We start from the raw sequence: 6000 nt of genomic DNA on the forward strand, positions 1-6000 counted from the left end.
AGAAACTCAGAGTTCAGATAGTATTATTGATTCTCCTAGTTCAGTATGTTGATTCTTGAACACAGCTACTTTATGAGTCTTGGCCGTGGCCTTAAGCACTTTGTTTTCCAATATTACCACCGGATACATAAATGCCACAGACACATAACTGGGTGAACCTTTTCAGATTGTGACTCAGCTTTGCTAAAGTCCCCAATTAGAGGTGTCTAGGGTTCTTAAGCACACTCTTCTTTTGCTTTGGATCTCGACTTTAACCGCTCAGTCTCAAGTTTTCACATGACACCTTCACGCCACAAGCACATGGTTAGGGACAGCTTGGTTTAGCCGCTTAGACCAGGATTTTATTCCTTTAGGCCCTCCTATCCACTGATGCTCAAAGCCTTGGATCCTTTTTATTTACCCTTGCCTTTTGGTTTTAAGGGCTATTGGCTTTTTGCTCTTGCCTTTTGGTTTAAAGAGCTTTTGGCTTTTTCTGCTTGCTTTTTCTTTTTCTTTTTTTTCGCTATTTTTCTCTCTCTCTTTTTTTTTTCGCAAGCTTTTGTATTCACTGCTTTTCTTGCTTCAAGAATCATTTTTATGATTTTTCAGATTATCAAATAACATTTTTCCTTTTTCCTTATTCTTCAAGAGCCAACATATTTAACATTCAGAAACCACAATATCAAAAGACATATGCATTGTTCAAGCATTCATTCAAAAAACAAAAAATATTGTCACCACATCAAAATAATTAAACTAGTTTCAAGGATGAATTCGAAACCCTGTACTTCTTGTTCTTTTGTAATTAAAACATTTTTTATTTAAGAGAGGTGATGGATTCATAGGACATTCATAACTTTAAGGCATAGACACTTAAATACTAATGATCATGTAATAAAGACAAAAACATCAATAAAACATAAGGCTCAAAAATCGAAAACAGAAAACAAATAGACAAGGAGATTAAAGAATGAGTCCACCTTAGGGAGGGTGGCGTCTTCCTCTTCTTGAAGGACCAATGGTGCTTTTGAGCTCCTCTATGTCTCTTTCTTGTCTTTGTTGCTCCTCCCTCATAGCTCTTTGATCTTCTCTAATTTCATAGAGGATGATGGAATGCTCTTGGTGCTCCACCCTTAGTTGTCCCATATTGGAACTTAATTCTCCTAGGGAGGTGTTGATTTGCTCCCAATAGTTTTGTGGAGAAAAGTGCATCCCTTGAGGCATCTCAGGGATTTCATGGTGGGGGATTTCCTCATGCTCTTGTTGAGGTCCATGATCTCTTGTTTGCTCCATCCTTTTCTTAGTGATGGGCTTGTCCTCTTCAATGAGGATGTCTCTGGCCTTAGGTGCTATAAATGGTTTTGGAAAAAAAAGCAATGCTTTTACGACACCAAACTTAGAAGGTTTGCTCGTTCTCGAACAAAAGAAGAAAGAAAGGATGAGAAGAAGAAGAGATGGAGGAGATGGAGGTGTGTGAATGGTTCGGCCACTAGGGGTTTAAGGTGGTTATGATGTGTGAAAAGGAAGGAGTGATGGTTTGAATTTGAGTGGGTGGGTGTAGGTGGGTGTATGATGGTTTTGGAGGAGTAATGAAGGTGATTGGTGTAGGTTAATTGAGGAAGAATGTTATGAAAAGGTGTGAAGATGAGAGAAGAAGTGGTAGGGATCCTGTGGGGTCCACAGATCCAGTGGGGCCAAGGACTTAACATCCCTGCTCCAATTAGGCATGTAAAATGCCCTTGCTATGCAATCCTGGCATTTAACGCCAGACTGCTGCCTGTTTTTAGTGTTAAACGCCCAAATGTAGCCTGTTTCTGGCGTTTAGCGCCAGACATATGCTTATTTCTGGCGTTAAACGCCAGCTTGGTGCCTGTTTCTGGCGTTAAATGCCAGACAGATGCTTGTTTCTGGCGTTTAAACGCCAGAATGTTCTCCTCCAGGGTGTGCTATTTTCAATGTTGTTTTTCATTCTGTTTTTGATTTTTCAGTAGTTTTTGTGACTTCACATGATCATCAACCTAATAAAACACAAAATAACAAAAAGAAAATAAAATAGATATGATTAAATAACATTGGGTTGCCTCCCAATAAGCGCTTCTTTAATGTCAATAGCTTGACAGTGAGCTCTCATGGAGCCTCACAGATGTTCAGAGTATTGTTTTGACCTCCCAACACCAAACTTAGAGTTTGAATGTGGGGGCTTTGATTGACTCTGCAGTGAGAGAAGCTTTTCATGCTTCCTCTCCATGGTTACAGAAAGAGATCCTTGAGTTTTAAACACAAGGTTGTCCTTATTCAGTTGAAGGATCAATTCTCCTCTGTCTGTATCAATCACAACTCTTGCTGTGGCTAGGAAGGGTCTTCCAAGGATGATATGGATTCATCCTCATCCTTCCCAGTTTCTAGGATTATGAAATTAGCAGGGATGTAAAGGCCTTCAACCTTTACTAACACGTCCTCTACTAGTCTATAAGCCTATTTTCTTGAGTTGTCTGCCATCTCTAATGAGATTCTAGCTGCTTGCACCTCAAAGATCCCAAGTTTCTCCATTACAGAGAGTGGCATTATGTTTATTCCTGACCCCAGGTCACACAGAGCTTTCTCAAAGTTCATGGTTCCTATGGTACAAGGTATTAAGAACTTTCCAAGATCCTGTTTCTTCTGAGCCAATGTCAGTTGATCCAGATCACTCAGTTCATTGGTGAGCAAGGGAGGTTCATCTTCCCAAGTTTCATTACCAAATAATTTGGTATTCAACTTCATGATTGCACCAAGGTACTTGGCAACTTGCTCTTCAGTAATGTCTTCATTCTCTTCAGAAGAAGAGTACTCATCAGAGCTCATAAAGGGCAGAAAAAGGTTTAATGGAATCTCTATGGTCTCTAGGTGAGCCTCAAATTCCTTTAGGTCCTTATTGAGGAACTCCTTGTTGATCACTGAGCGTCCTAGGAGGTCTTCCTCACTGGGATTCACGTCCTCTCCCTCCCTTGTAGGTTCGGCCATGATGGTTAAATCTATGGCCTTGCACTCTCTATTTGGATTCTCTTCTGTATTGCTTGGGAGAGTACTAGGAGAGATTTCAGTGACTCTTTTACTCAGCTGGCCCACTTGTGCCTCCAAATTTCTAATGGAGGACCTTGTTTCATTCATGAAACTCAAAGTGGCCTTAGATAGATCAGAGACTATATTTGCCAAGCTAGATGGATTCTGCTCAGAATTCTCTGTCTGTTGCTGAGTGGATGATGGAAAAGGCTTGCTATTGCTAAACCTGTTTCTTCCACCATTATTAAAGCCTTGTTGAGGCTTTTGTTGATCCTTCCATGAGAGATTTGGATGATTTCTCCATGAAGAATTATAGGTGTTTCCATAGGGTTCACCTATGTAATTCATCTTTCCTATTGCAGGGTTCTCAGGATTATAAGCTTCTTCTTCAGAAGAGGCCTCTTTAGTACTGTTGGATGAATCCTTCAATCCATTCAAACTCTGAGAGATCATATTGATTTGCTGAGTCAATATTTTATTCTGAGCCAATATGGCATTCAGAGTATCAATTTCAAGAACTCCCTTCTTCATAGGCGTCCCATTACTCACAGGATTCCTTTCAGAAGTATACATGAACTGGTTATTTGCAACTATGTCAATGAGTTCTTGAGCTTCTGCAGGCGTTTTCTTTAGATGAATAGATCCACCTGCAGAATGGTCCAGTGACATCTTTGATAGCTCAGATAGACCATCATAGAATATATCCAGGATGGTCCATTCTGAAAGCATGTCAGAAGGACACTTTTTGGTCAGTTCCTTGTATCTCTCCCAAGCTTCATAGAGGGATTCACCTTCCTTTTGTTTGAAGGTTTGAACATCCACTCTAAGCTTACTAAGCTTTTGAGGTGGAAAGAACTTGGCTAAGAAAGCCGTGACCAGCTTATCCCAAGAGTTCAGGCTATCTTTAGGTTGAGAGTCCAACCATATTCTAGCTCTGTCTCTTACAGTAAACGGGAAGAGCATAAGCCTATAGACCTCGGGATCAACCCCATTGGTCTTAACAGTATCACAGATTTGCAAGAATTCAGTTAAAAATTGAAAGGGATCTTCGGATGGAAGTCCATAAAACTTGCAATTCTGTTGCATCAGATAAACTAGTTGAGGTTTCAGCTCAAAATTGTTTGCTCCAATGGCAGGGATTGAGATGCTTCTTCCATGTAAATTGGAATTAGGTGCAGTAAAGTCACCAAGCATCTTCCTTGCATTGTTATTATTTTCGGCCATGTCTCCTTCTTTTTCGAAATTTCCAGTCAGATTTTCTCCAGAGAGTTGTGCTTTAGCTTCCCTTAGCTTTCTCTTCAGAGTCTTTTCAGGTTCAGGATCAGCCTCAACAAGAATGTTCTTATCCTTTTTCCTGCTCATATGAAAAAGAAGAAAACACAAAAGAAAATATGGAATCCTCTATATCACAGTATAGAGATTCTTTTATGGGAGTAGAAGAAGATATGAATAGAAGATGGAGAATCCAAACACAAGGGTGAGAAGTAGGTTCGAATTCTTAGATGAAGAGGAGTGTTAGTAAATAAATAAATAATTAGAAGGAGGTGAGAGAGAAGAATTTTTGAAAATTAAATAAATTAAAATAAAAATATTTTTGTTTTTAATTTGAAATTAAAATAAAATTTGAAAATTAGAAAAGAAATAAAATTAAAATTAAAAATTAAAATAATTAGTTAATTAAAAAGGAATTTTGAAAAAGAGGAAGGTGATTTTCGAAAATTAGTGAGGGAGTTAGTTAGGTAGTTTTGAAAAAGATAAGGATCAAATAAAAAGTAAAGTGGTTAATTGAAAAAGATTTGAAAATCATATTTGAAAAGATAAAAAGTTAGAAAAGATTTTGAAATTAAATTTTGAAAAATATGTGATTGAAATTTAATTTGAAAAAGATTTGAAAAAGAATTTTAAAAAGATTTGATTTTGAAAATTAAAGTTGATTACTTGACTAACAAGAAACAAAAGATTTGATTTTAAAATTTAAAGATTGAACCTTTCTTATTAGGCAAGTAACAAACTTAATATTTTTGAATCAATCACATTAATTGTTAGCATTGAATTCGAAAATATGGAATAAAAATAAGAAAAATATTTTGAAAATTAATTTGAAATTTTTTAAAATATGAAAGACAAATGAAAAAAGTTTGATTTTTGAAAAAGAATTGAAAAAGATAGGATTTTTGAATTGAAAATTTGACTTGACTCATAAGAAACAACTAAATTTTAAAAAGTTTTGAAAAAGTCAACTCAAATTTTTGAAATTTATGAGTGAAATAAGAGAAAGATATTTTTTTGATTTTTAAATTTTTAATGATGAGAGAGAAAAACAATAAAAAGACTCAATGCATGAAAGTTTTGGATCAAAACAAATGATGCATGCAAGAACACTATGAATGTCAAGATGAACACCAAGAACACTTTGAATGTCAAGATGAACACCAAGAACTTATTTTTGAAAATTTTTAAGAAAAGAAAAACATGCAAGACACCAAACTTAGATATTTTTAGTTTTTAGATACTATGAATGCAAGAATGCATATGAAAAACAAGATGCAACACACAACAAGAAAATATGAAGATCAAACAAGAGGATTCATCAAGAACGACTTGAAGATCATGAAGAATGAAATGCATGAATTTTCGAAAAATGCAAGAAAGAGATAAACATGCAATTGACACCAAACTTAAAAGTTGACACTAGACTCAAACAAGAAACATCAAATTTTTGGTTTTTATAATTTTATAAAAATTTTTTGTATATTTTTCAAAAATTATTTTGCAAAGGAAAATAAGGATTTCAAAATTTTTTAATAAGAATTCCAGGAATCTGCAATGTTAGTCTAAAGCTTTGGTCCAGGAATTAGACATCGCTCACTAGCCAGCCAAGCTTTCAGTGAAAGCTCCGGTCCAAAACACTAGACATGGCCAATGGCCAGCCAAGCTTCAGCAGATACAAATCAGACATACAACAGCTGATACTTCATC

At 36.2% G+C, this 6000-nt stretch overlaps 1 non-coding gene across 1 annotated transcript; it reads left to right on the forward strand.

Annotated features, from left to right (window-relative positions):
- Window positions 1-3744: 3744 nt before the first annotated feature.
- LOC148573540 (small nucleolar RNA R71) lies at window positions 3745-3852 on the forward strand. Its single transcript, XR_015906548.1, has one exon. It is a non-coding gene; the product is annotated as a small nucleolar RNA R71 (small nucleolar RNA).
- Window positions 3853-6000: the final 2148 nt, after the last annotated feature.

The sequence above is a fragment of the Arachis ipaensis genome, chromosome B2 (assembly GCF_059453495.1).
Source record: "Arachis ipaensis isolate K30076 ecotype BB chromosome B2, ASM5945349v1, whole genome shotgun sequence".
NCBI classification, from domain to species: Eukaryota; Viridiplantae; Streptophyta; class Magnoliopsida; order Fabales; family Fabaceae; genus Arachis; species Arachis ipaensis.